This window comes from Silene latifolia, chromosome 6 (assembly GCF_048544455.1).
Source record: "Silene latifolia isolate original U9 population chromosome 6, ASM4854445v1, whole genome shotgun sequence".
NCBI lineage: Eukaryota > Viridiplantae > Streptophyta > Magnoliopsida > Caryophyllales > Caryophyllaceae > Silene > Silene latifolia.
The window spans coordinates 41,052,042-41,065,538 of record NC_133531.1 but is presented as its reverse complement, the minus strand read 5'-3'; the positions used below and the strand labels follow the sequence as shown (position 1 = coordinate 41,065,538).

Genomic DNA, 13,497 nt, shown 5'->3' with positions numbered 1-13,497 from the left:
CCCTTGAAGTGGGAGATGAAACCATCACTTTCAATCTTGACAAGACCATGAGAGCTCCCCGATTGCATGAGCCATGTTTTATGGTTGATCACTATAGCCGGAAGGATGATAGGAAGAAGTTGGAATTTCAATGGAAAAATAAAGTGGATGATGCTTCATCAAAAGAACAAGGAAATAGCAACAATGCGAGCTTGAAAAGCTCACCCATGACAAGTGAAGAAGATGGCCTCATTGGCCAAGACAAGAAAGAAGGAGAGTTGTCCTTATCAACTCAAGAAATTTTTAGTGATCAAGTAGACGAAGTTTGTGGTCTTTGGGGTGATGAGTTCGAAGGGATATTCAATCCCTATATTGGTAATGCTATGAACCAAGATCATCATGGAGAACAACAAGTGCAAAGATCTATTCAGGACCTTTATCATGATAATGAGCAAGTTTTCGACTACTTCTTCAAGGTGCTGAGTAACATCAACAACACCTTGAACATGCCCCCTTGACATCTCACATTGGATGAGAGTTTGGTGGAGTCCTCCCTAAACCACAATTTGTAAATATTCTAACTCCCTAACTTGCATTTCAATTATTACATTGCATTTTTGTCATTTTTAGATTTATATTTTTGTGCCTTGATCAAAATATTCATCATTTTGAGAGAAGTGAGGGAGGGACTTATGATTTTATTGATGTGTAGTGCTTTACCTTAGTGTGAGGATAGCAATTGCCTAGGCTATTCATGCCTTTGTAGTGCCCCTACAATGAAGAACACGAGAATTGAAGAATGAAAATGACATGGGTTACGAAGTACCTACGGATGGACCTGAATCCGTGTAGTCAAGGAAGAATCCGAGCGGCCAAATGGACAATCCGCTCGTCCTGAAGAAACCCGAGCGTCCAAGTTACCAGACGCTCGTCTGGTAGAGCTGCAGAAATCAAAAATATGGTCTGACTGAGAATCCGAGCGTCTCAGCTAAGGAACCGCTCGTCTCATTCTGGACGGTCGTCCTTCACAAAAGACACTCGTCTTTTTGCTGCAAAAATTTTGGGATTTTCTCTGTAAAGGAATCCGAGCGTCCACCCAGAAAGACGCTCATCCCACCACAAAGAATCCGCTCGTCTTTCCAGAAATACACTCGTCCTGTGGCGTCTTTTCCTGAGCCAAAATTTGAAGAATCCGAGCGTCCCGACACCTGGTCCGCTCGTCTTCTCCTGAAGTTTCAAATATAACGGGTCTTTTTAAACCCTCTTCTCCCATTCATTCTCATTTCTTCAACATACAAACACTACCCAAAACCCAAAAACCCCAAAACCGTCATCCTCTCCATCAAGAAAATTTTTTTTTCCTCACCCAAACTCAACCAAATCAAATCCAAACTTCCTCACAACAAAAATTAATCACTCCTTTTGCAACAACAAGTAATTCAAACACAAAAATCTTCAAACTTTTGGGTCGATTTTTAGGATACAAAACAACATTCTTTCCATCCTAAATCGATTTGGGTATCACTAAAAATTGAAGATTTCAATCTTTCATTGGTGTAATCAAGCAAAGGAAAATGGCAAGAACTAAAGGATGCAACAAGGCACCCCAAAAGAAGACACTTTCCAAAAGGCAACTAGCTCTTCAAGCAAAAAAATTGTCAAATGCTTTGGTAGTCTATGAGGCAAGGTTGGAGGTTCAACAACAAGATCCCCCTATGGAAGCTACAACATCAACAACTCCGGTCATTGAACAATTATCCAATTATCCGGAGGTAATTTTCACTTCCGACTCTCATAGGGAGAAATTCATTCACTTTGCTAAGAAAACCATCATGCCTACTAAGTTTATTTGTGAAGATGCATTGTCAAAGTTGGGTGTTCTTGAACAAACCAAAACCTTCTTTGAGTCTATGGGATTGGGTAAATTGTTTACAATGAAATAATTGACATACCCCTCCCTCACCTTGGAATTTTTAAGTTCTTTGAAAGTCACAAGGGTGGAGACTCGAACCAACATCGAGTTTCGTCTTGAAAATGTTGATAGACGCATAACTTATGGCGAATTGGGTAAGATATTAGGCCTTAGTGATAACCCGAAATATACAAAGACTCCTATCAAGTATGACCCCGCTCCTCTTTGGATGACAATTTCCGGAAAGAAATTCATACGCTTTCATGATTGTCGTGCTCTCTTACTCCACCATCCAGGCATTAGAGTATGGCATAAGGTCATTGGGAATACTTTGATAGCTAGAAATGGCACAAATCATCTTACCAAGCTCAATTGTATTCTTCTTGAGTCGGCCTTGAACATTGGAAGGGAATTTACCAAGCCATACAATGCTTTAAGACTTTTTGTTGAACGATGGCTTAATGTCGATTGTGGCAAAGAAGGCACCGCCTTTATTGTCGATGGAGGACTAGTTATCCATTTGGCTAAGCATTTCAACCGGAATTTTAACAAAAACAACACTTATGTGCCGGTTAAAGGAGGCCATCTTGTTGATATGGACACCATGATTCAAGAGTTTAAGTGAGTCAAGCACGACACTCTTGACAACAAATATAGGTGGTTAACAAATGAAGCTAGATCCTTCACCTTGCCTTCTAAAATTTGTCGATTGAATGTTCACCGACCGAACTACCTTCTCCCACTCTCCAAAGAGACCGAGTATATTATTCAACAACAAAGGGGTGAGATTGCCGAGCCCTCCTCCTCCATTATCACCCCACCTTACCCATTTGAATACCACGAGTTCAAACCCAAAGATGTCGAAGTGAGAAATGATTACTTGACTCTACTCATGAGGGAAATGCATAAGCAAGCTTACAATGATAGAGTGGATGCTTACAAGGCCCAATATCCGCCCCTCCTACATCTAGCTAGGCAAGGACTTCTTGATCTGTCTTGTCCTTTGCCTAGTTGGGCGGATAGGGAAGTACTCTTTCCTAGCATTTCTAGTGGTGGTAGATCGGGTGGAGAGGAGATGGTTGTTGAAGAGGGTGGTGACCAAGAAGGAGAAGAAGAAGAGGTTCAAGAAGAAGAAGTCCAAGAAGAGGAAGAGGAAAGTGAGGAAGAACAAGCTAGTGAAAGTGAGAGTGGACATGATTCCACATCTATGGAGGTTGATGATGCCTCAAGAGAGGAAGATGATGATGATGATGATACGATGGGTGAGGATTAGCAAACTTTGGAGGCTCCTACATTCGTACACCTCCCTTATGGTTTGTCTACTTCTCTTGTTTTTATTTTATCTTGATCATTTTATTGGAGTCCTAGCAACATTGGAGGACTAACACCTTGGCTTCATTAAGGTGTTTATTATTATTGTTCCCGACTTGTAAAATCCAAAATGACAATCTTTAGTTTCATGCATTGCATTCCATGTGCATGAACTCCCCCGAAATTCATGACATTAGAAATAATGTCTATTTTGGTTTGGGGAAGTCCATGCATATGCATTGGGAGCTAACTTAAATTATGCTCTCCGCCATAATAAAAACACATGCATCATGTAGTGTAGTTTAGTATAGTTTGCATTTAGATTAGAAATCATGCATATTCATTGCATAATTTCCTATCATATTGGCCATTGAGGACAATGCCCATAGTAGTGTGGGGATGGTAAATTCTAACTAACTTTTATACAAAATCCAAAAAAATCAAAAATTTCGAAAAATCCAAAAAAATTGCAAAAATTGAAAATCCAGAAAACAAGTTCATTTCCTTTGTAGTATAGTCTCGTATATATTGTTTTGTATATATTGTGTTTGTTCATCCTTGTTCACATTGATTGACTACGCCACATCCGAGACATGAGGATATTAAAGACCGCATTGTATGATCTTTCTATCTCCTTTTTCCTCCTTATGTTAATGACTATGTGGCTTTATTTTGATTGATGCGGTATAAACAATGTGAATTTAGGACTTGCATTTAGATTATTTGGCATATTAGCTGGTAGAAGCATATGCATTAGGATGTATAAATGTTAGTTGCATCATGGCATATAGTTCCATTTAGGAACAATTTTGTGAAACCGTCTATTTCGGAAGCTTGACAAATGTATATAGGCCCTAGTTGATGCTTTTTCTTCTTAAGACTTTGCTTGTTAGAATACCTGTAAAACATCCTAGGATGTGTCATGCTAATATCCTTTGACCCATGGATTAAGGCCTAGTCAAGAGTACCTTGTGGTGTGATAACTTCTTGGCTACCGTTTATTCCAAGGTGACCCTTGAAACCATGCAACCATCATTCATCCATGTTCTACCACATATTTTGTCATCAAAGGGAATGGGCACAAAAATTATTCAAATTTGAGTTCAAGAAATGAAATGAAATGTCAAAAAAGTTTGCAAAATTGCATCAAAAGAAAAGAGGAGTAACAAAAATGAAAACTCCTATGCTTTAAATATAAGGCACCCTCGTTACTAAGTGGGGTGACTTTGAAAATGTTCAAAAGAAAATGCAAAAAGTTGAAACTTGAAAGTATTGAAATGTCAAACATCAAAAGAAATGGCAAAGAAATGTTTTCAAAATGTCAAATGCCACAAGAAATTGGGGGGAAAAACAACAACAAAAGCAAACTCCCAAATGAAACTCAATTACTATTGATCCCTTTTTTCATCGTATCCACTTTTGTGCATGGTAGAGAGGGGACGACCCTTATTCTTGTATAGGCAAGAAGGGGAATTCTGCGATCCTCTAGTATTTCTAAAACCATAAGGAGTCTATTCTTGACAAAAGCATTTAACGATTGAGGACAAAGGTACCCTAGCTTGACACAACTTGGAGGTGATTTATTGGTATCCTTCTAGGCTTAGTAGTTTGAATAAACCATATCTATGAAGGAGTGTGTACCCTTGAATTGCTTCCCCTTTAGATAATTTCCGCCACTTAGATGAGGAAAGTGGCTATTCCTTTTGTAGATGCATCCATTACTTGATTTTGTGTGCTTTAATGATTAGATGTGTCGCCATTTTGGCAAGACCCACCTTGCCTTGCAAGAAGGCATCCTACCTCATGGTTGTCTTGTTGTGAGTTGAAGGGGCAGAGTGAGACCCGCTAATTGTCTCATATCGGCTATATTAGTAGGATAGTTTAAATAAGGGTCCTAGTTTTGTCACCTCTTTACTCGGGACGAGCAAAGGTTCGGTTTGGGGATATTTGATGTGATCAATATTTGAGCATATTTAGTCCCCGAATTAGCCTCGTTCCTATGCTTTTTTAGTGCATATTTGGGTCATTTACTATCTTTAGTCCTTTGTTTTTCATATTCTTTGTGGTTTTCTTTCCTTGGTAGGAGAGGAGTGCAAACCTTGCATTTTCATGGCAAAATAGAGCTAAATTGATTGAAGCTAATGACCAAGCATCAAAGAGAAGACAAGAGTAGAAGGCCTTTGTACATAATGTAGTAGATGGGGAATGATGAAGAAGATCCTTACATCTCCGACAAAATCCCGGAGGATTGTTGGAAGAAGAAAACAAGAAAAGAAGAAATGGCACGCTGGACTAGGATCCGAGCGTCTCACCTATCGGGACGCCTGTCCAGAAGCTCTACAATCCAAGCGTCCAAGCTGCCAGGCTGCTCGTCCAATGCCTACACAATCCGCTCGTCCCGACCTTCTTGACGCTCGGATTGTCCTCCAGTGCAACACGTCTTCTTCTTTCTCCATTCGAGATGCGCATATTTTTGAAAGACTAGCTAAAAGGAGACCCGCATCTTTTCTTGAGAGGAGCGATTCCTCAAGGACTTAATCGTCATTTAAGCCCTTAGTAACCCTAATTTGTGCACCTAATACCCACTATAAATACCCCCATTAGTCTAATTAGATTATCATGTTCTTCTTATCAATCTTTAGTGTAGTTTATATTATTCTAATCTCTCTTTAATCTTGTAATCAACTTGTAATCAAGTCTTAATACAAATCTCATTTCCTTAATTTCTCTATTGTTCATCTTTTATTTTGGGTAATTGAAGATTATTTGGGTTTATTGGGAGATTGACAACCTTCCATCAATCATCAAGTACTTCTATTATTCTTTGCATTATTATTTTGGAATCATCATTAGGTATAATTCTCTTAATCCCTTTTTAATTATTGTTAATCATCTTCGTTTATTCATCATGTTTTGTTTTGTTAATATGATTGACAACCTTGTTAACATGTTAAACTTGATAATGAGTGAGTAGTTTCCTTAACTAGGGTTAATGGGGAATTAGGGGAAACCAACATGGGGGATGATTCATGCTTAATTTAATATGTCCACATAATTTATTTGCTTGCTTGTTGTGATCTCAACTTATGCACATGTTATGTTTGATGAAATGCGAGCCTATGAATCCTTGCATTTTTTACCCATCACTTACCTTTTCAATGAGACTTGTAAGATATAAACCAACTCGAGTCTCATTAAACCATGCACATAGTTGAGTAGGGAGGATTAAGTCGACTTGTAGGTGTTGTACAATCTAATTGATTCGGCTCCGGGACCCAAACCTTCCTAGGATTGTAAGATATAAACCAACTCGATCCTATCACAACAATAATTGCTTGGTTATAATTTGAGAATATGTTTGTATGATCAATTACCATGAATCCCCTATGAACCCATGACACCCTAGTGCTTTTAATCAATTGTTTACATCTCATTTTAGTCATCTTGCTTGTTTACTTTTATTGTTATTTAGTTTAGTGATCTTCTTATCTCAACCCAAATTGTGACACCCCTAGACACCACTACTTGCAATCGAAAATCCTACATCAATACCCGTCCCTTGGGATCCGACCTTTACTTGCCTCTTTACTAGTAGTTGAGTTGTTTGTGAAGTTATAAATATTGTTTTGGTCTAGGTGCTCCTAACGACAAGTAACCGAAATCTAAGCTCAAAGCGGACCGACCAACATGTTATGTTTAATGAAATGCGAGCCTATGAATCCTTGCATTTTTTACCCATCACTTACCTTTTCAATGAGACTTCTAAGACATAAACCAACTCGAGTCTCATTAGACCATGCATATAGTTGGATAGGAAGGATTAAGTCGACTTGTAGGTGTTGTACAATCTAATCGATTCGGCTCCGGGACCCAACCCTTCATAGGGATTGTAAGACATAAACCAACTCGATCCCATCACAAGAATAAGTTCTTGTATCTAGTAGAGAACATGTTTGTATGATCAAATCCCATGAATCCCCTATGAACCCATGACACCCTAGTGCTTTTAATCAATTGTTTACAACTCATTTTAATCATCTTGCTTGTTTTCACTGCTTTGCTTTTATATTGGTGATTAGTTTAGTTGATCTCCTACCTCAACCCAAATTGTGACACCCTTAGACACAACCATTTGCAATCGAAAATCCTACATCAATACCCATCCCGTGGGATCCGACCTTTACTTACCTCTTTACTAAGAGTAGAGTAGTTTGTGAAGTTATAAATATTGTTTTGGTTAACTTTTGACGACGAGTAACAAAACCGACAATCCGACCAAAAATGGCACTGTTGCCGGGGACAGTGTTAACTTGATTTGATTTTCTTTGATTGTTTTTAGTTGTGTCTTTCTTTACCTTGGGAAAGTCAAACTCCTCAAGGTTTGTTCTAATTATTTTGAATTTGTTTGATATTTTGCATGTCTAGGAGATCAAAAGGTAACTTGTTACCCATTGATCTTGAAATTGAAAGAACATTGACCAACAATAGAAGACTTTCTAGGAATACTTTGAGAGGTATTGGTGAGATTGTGGACATTCAACCAAATAACATTGAGTTCATCAACCCTTTTGCAAGAGAAAGAGAGGATAAACCAACACATAACCAACCACAAAATCAACCCACCATGCCTAAATTTTCATCACATTCCATACCAACCGAGAAGAACCTACCAAATGGTACTCCTACACCACAACACTTAACCGGTAATTTCATTGCAAAATCCGGATTCATACAATTATTTGAGAGAAGTCAATTTGGGGGGATGCCTAGTGAAGACCCTCATTCTCATATGGAGACTTTTTGTGACTATTGTGATGCGATTTCTTAAACCAGAGTGACTCAAGACCAAATTCGATGGGTCTTATTTCCTTTCTCTTTGATTGGTTCCGCGAAACAATGGTTGAAGAGCCTAGATAAGGCTACTCTTGGTATTGACTCTTGGAGGAAATTGGCACTTGCTTTCTACAAAAATTTCTATCCTCCGGAAAAGACTAACATGTTGAGAGCCCAAATCACCAGGTTCAAACAAAGGGACGAAGAATCTTTGTATGAAGCATGGCAGAGATTCAAGGATACTTGCCGATCTTGTCCACACCATGGACTTAGCGAGTGGTTCCTTGTATAACAATTTTGGAACGGTCTATATGGAGACTCCCGAACATTATCAATATGGGATCAAATGGTATGTTTACCGAAGTTGATGATAATCAAACATGGAATAAGATTGAGGAAATGGCGGTCCATAACTCACAATATAGTAGACCTCGGAAGATTACTAGAGGTGGAAAGCATGAATTGGACTCTATTACTTAATTGGGTGCTCAACTTAGTGCTCATATTGATACCATTAATTTGAAGTTTGAGAAGGCTATGGCTAAACTTGAAGAGGCCTCCAAATCACCTAAGCAACATGTTAATGCCATGGTGGCATCTTCATCAATTCCAGGTGGAGTATGTGAGAGTTGTGGACATTTGGGACATGACCAAAGTGAATGTAGGGGAACAAGTGAATAAGTGAATGCTTTCCAAGCATACAAGAGTGGTACCCCTTATTCCAACTATTACAATGAAAACACCAAATTCCATCCCAACCTCTCATACAAAAGCCAAAATTTTCAAAACCCTCAAACAACATACACCCCACCTCCAATGAGAAACCAAGCTCAAAGACCCTTTTACAATCAAAACCAAGGTTATCATAATCAAACTCCATGCAATCAAACAAATGAACAAGGTTTTGATGTTCAAAAAGCGGTCCTCCAAATACAAAAGAACCAACAAGAATTTTTCACTCAAATGCAAAAGGATAGCCAATCAAAAAACATCACCATTAACAACATACTAGCTCACACAAAGATGTTGGAGACCCAAATGTCTCAATTAGCATCTTCAAGTTCACAAAGACAAAAGGAGAAATTGCCACCTCAAGGTAATCCCCCAAGACAAGAGTCGGTGAGTGCCATCCATTTAAGGAGTGGCACAAGGTATGAAGGGCCGAAGAGGCCCATTGATGAAGATGTTGTGAATGCTTGTGACAAGGAAAGAGTTATTGAAGACTCTAAGAAAGAAGAAGAACCCACCACCATTCAAGAAGTTTCAAAGGAGAATGAAGACAAGGCTAAAGAGAAGTCTAAAGAGAAGGAGCCTATTGTGATTCGACTTCCATTTCCAAGTCGTCAAGCTAAGCCTAAGTTTGATGAACAACTTGGGAAGTTTATAGAGATTATGAAGAACTTGGAAGTCTCAATTCCATTTACGGGATTAATCAATCATGTTCCGGCCTGTGCGAAATACATGAAAGATATTCTTACAAAGAAGAAATCCATCCGGAAGCTTGAGACTATTGCTTTCACTAAGGTGAGTAGTGCCATCCTACAAGGAATTTCACCTCCAAAACTAACGGATCCGGGAAGCTTCTCTATTCCATGTACCATTGGCGAGACCACAATCAATAAAGCTCTATGTGACCTTGGGGCAAGTGTGAGTGTTATGCCATATTTGGTGTGCAAGAGGCTAGGAATGGGAGAGCTTAAGTGTACTAATATCACACTTCAAATGGCGGATCGATCAACGAAGACACCTTTAGGGGTATGGGAAGATGTGCCGGTAAGAATTGGCAAGTTCTTCATCCCGGTGGACTTTTTTATTGTTGATATGGAGGAAGACTCCAACATTCATATCATTTTATGAAGACCTTTCTTACACACCACGGGAGCGGTGATTGACGTGAAACATGGAGAGCTCACCCTTGAAGTGGGAGATGAAACAATCACTTTTAATCTTGATAAGACAATGAGAGCTCCCCGACTACATGAGCCATGTTTCATGGTTGATCATTATAGCCGAGAAAGTGATAGGAAGAAGTTGGCATCTCAATGCAAAGAACAAGCTAGGGGTAAAGAATCACCACCCATATGGGAGAAGAAAATGGGTAATCTCCAAGATGCTCCATCCAAAGAGCAAGAATGTTTCAACAAGAATGAGAGCTTGAATAGCTCACCACCACTCATGACAAGAGAAGAGGAAGGCCTCATTGGCCATAATGACAAGAAGAAATAGGAGTTGTTCTCATCAACTCATGATACTATTGGGAACAAGTAGACGAAGTATGCGGTCTTTAGGATGATGAGTTTGAAGGGATATTAAATCCCTATATTGGTAATGCTATGACCCAAGACCACAATGAAGAACAATATGTGCAAAGGTCTATTGAGGATCTTTATCATAACAATGAACAAGCATTCGACTACTTCTTCAAGGTGTTGAGCAACATCAACAACACCTGGGCTATACCCCCTTGACATCTCATACATGGATGAGAGTTCAGTGGAGTCCTCCCTAAGCCACCATTTGTAAATATTCTAACCCCTTAACTTGCACTTTACTTATTGTATTGCATTTTTGTCAATTTTAGATTTGTATTTTTATGCCTTAATCAAGATTTTCATCATTTCGAGAGAAAGTGAGGGAGGGACTTATATGTTTATTGATGTGTAGTGTTTTGACATAGTGTGGGGATAGCAATTGCCTAGGCTATCCAAGCCTTCGTAGTGCCCCCACAATGAAGACCAAAGGAATGAAGAGTAAATGACACGGGTTATGAAATACCCACGAATGGAACTGAATTCTTGAGGTAGAGGGACAATCCGAGCAGCCTGACAAGAATCCACTCGTCCTGAAAGACAATCCGAGCGTCCTGGGAAGAAGACGCTCGTCCTGAGAGAGCTGGAAGAAAAAAATTTGGTCTGACTGAAGATCCGAGCGTTTCCATAGAGAATCCGCTCGTCTCAGTCAAGACGCTCGTCCCGACAAGGATCCGCTCGTCTTACTGCTGGTAAAATTTGGGATTTCCTCCTGACAAGGAATCCGAGCGTGCTCAAGTAAATCCACTCGTCTCCTCAGAAAGATGCTCGTCTTCAGCAGAAGACGCTTGTCTCAGCACGGTCTTATTTTCTGAAGCAAACTGAAGCAAAATCCGAGCACCCCGACCCAGAATCCGCTCGTCTCCCCTGTGTAATTCAAATCCAACAAGATTAAAACCCCACCTTTCCCATTTTATTTTACTCATTCAAAACACAACCACATCTCCAAAACCCTCAAAACCCTCAACCCCTCCATCCACAAAAATTAAATTTCTCAACCAAATTCACCCAAATTAATTCCAAACTCCCTCAAAACTCAAACAAATCACTCCTTTGTCAACAACAAGCAATTAAAACACCAAAATCTTCAATGTTTAAATCGATTTTTAGGATACAAGGCAAAATTGAACTATCCTAAATCGATTTGGGTCTTATTGAAACTTGAAGAAATCAAGCATACCTTTGGTGTTACTACATACAAGGAGAAGATGGCTAGGACAAAAAGTGGAAACAAGGCACCTCCAAAGAAGAATCTCTCAAAAAGGCAACAAGCTTTACAAGCTCTACAAGCTTCAAAGGCTTTGGTGGTTCAAAGTGCAAGTATGGAGATTCAAGAGACTACTCCTCCTATGGTGGAAACTACTACTTCTACTCCGGTTGTTGAGCAACTAGATGATTATCCGGAGGTAATTTTCGCATCCGATGCCCATAGGAGGAAATTTTTATCTCTTGCTAAGAAATTTATTTTACCCACCAAGTTCATATGCCAAGAGACTTTGACCAAATTGGGTGTCTTAGAAAAAACCAAGAATTTATTCGAGTCCATGGGATTGCTTACTTTGTTTAATATGCAAGAGTTGACCTACTCATCCCTCACCTTGGAGTTTTTAAGCTCATTGCAAGTTACAAAGGTGGAGACTCGAACAAACATTGAATTCCGCCTTGAGAATGTTGATAGGAAAATGTCTTATGCCGAGTTTGGTAATGTTTTTGGCCTTAGCAATGACTCGACCTATGTGAAGAAACCCGTCACAAAATATGATGCCGCTCCTTTATGGAAGCCTATTACCGGGAGAAAGTTCACATCTTACCATGATTGTCGTGCCCTTTATGTCCATCATCCGGGCATAAGGGTGTGGCACAAGGTTGTTGGGCATACTTTGATTGCTAGAAAGGGAACAAACCACTTCACCGAGCTTGATTTTATTTATCTCGAGTCAACGTTAAATGTTGGTAGAGAGTTCACCAAGAGGTATAATATTCTTCGACTTTTGATCGAGAGGTGGCTCAATATCGACCAAGGAAAGGAAGGCACGACCTTTATTGTTTATGGGGGATTGGTAACTTATTTGGCAAAACACTTCAACCGGGACTTCAACAAAGATGGAACCTATAAACCGGTTAAGGGAGGCCATATCATTGATCTAGCCACCATGGTTCAAAAATTCAAATGGGTCAAGAATGATACTCTTGACGACAAATTTGGGTGGTTAACAAAAGATTCCAAATCCTTCACTTTACCAAACAAAATTTGCCGATTAAATGTCCATAGGCCACACTACCTTCTCCCACTCTCCGAGGAAGCCGATTACATTATAAAACATCAAAGGGAGGACATTGCCGAGCCCTCCTCCTCTATTATCACTCCACCCTACCCATTCACCTACCATGAGTTTCAACCCGAAAATGTTAAAGCGGGGAATGACTACTTGACTCTTTTAATGTAACAAATGCACAAGCAAGCTTATGAGGATAGAGTCGATGCATATAGAGCACAATATCCGCCCCTCCTACATCTAGCTAGGCAAGGACTTCTTGACCCATCTTGTACTTTTCCTAGTTGGGTGGATAGGGAAGTCTTCTTTCCTAGTACTTCTAGGGGTGCTAGCTTGGGTGAAGAGGAGGTTGTTGTTGAGAGTGGTGGAAAAGAAGGTGAAGAAAATGAAGAAGGTGAAGAATAAGAGGGTAGTGAGGAAGAAAAAGGAAGTTAAAGTGTAAGTGATGATAACTTCGGTCTATGGAGGTTGATTCTAGTGAAGAGGTTAATGATGATGGAGATGATAGTGATGACGCCATGGGCGAAGATTGAGGATTAGCAAGCTCTTGGGAGGATGCCACATTACTTTGTGAGTTTCATACACCTCCTTTAAAGTTTGTTTATTTCTCTTGTTTTTCATATAATTTTTATCTTGATCATGATTTTTGAGTCCTAGCATCAATTAGAGGACTTATACCTCGGTCCCATTAAGGTGTTTCTTTTATTGTTCCCACATTCAAAATCCAAAATGACAATTGTAGTTTCATGCATAGCATCCTTATGCATGAACTCTCCCAATTTTGACATTATAAATAATGTCTATTTTGGTTTGGGGAAGTTTATGCATATGCATTGGGAGCTAATCTAAATTATGCTCTCCAACCAAAACAAGAAAA

At 39.4% G+C, this 13,497-nt stretch overlaps 1 non-coding gene across 1 annotated transcript; it reads right to left on the bottom strand.

Annotated features, from left to right (window-relative positions):
- Positions 1-8,198: 8,198 nt before the first annotated feature.
- LOC141588853 (small nucleolar RNA R71) lies at positions 8,199-8,305 on the bottom strand. The gene has a single exon (XR_012519822.1). It is a non-coding gene; the product is annotated as a small nucleolar RNA R71 (small nucleolar RNA).
- Positions 8,306-13,497: the final 5,192 nt, after the last annotated feature.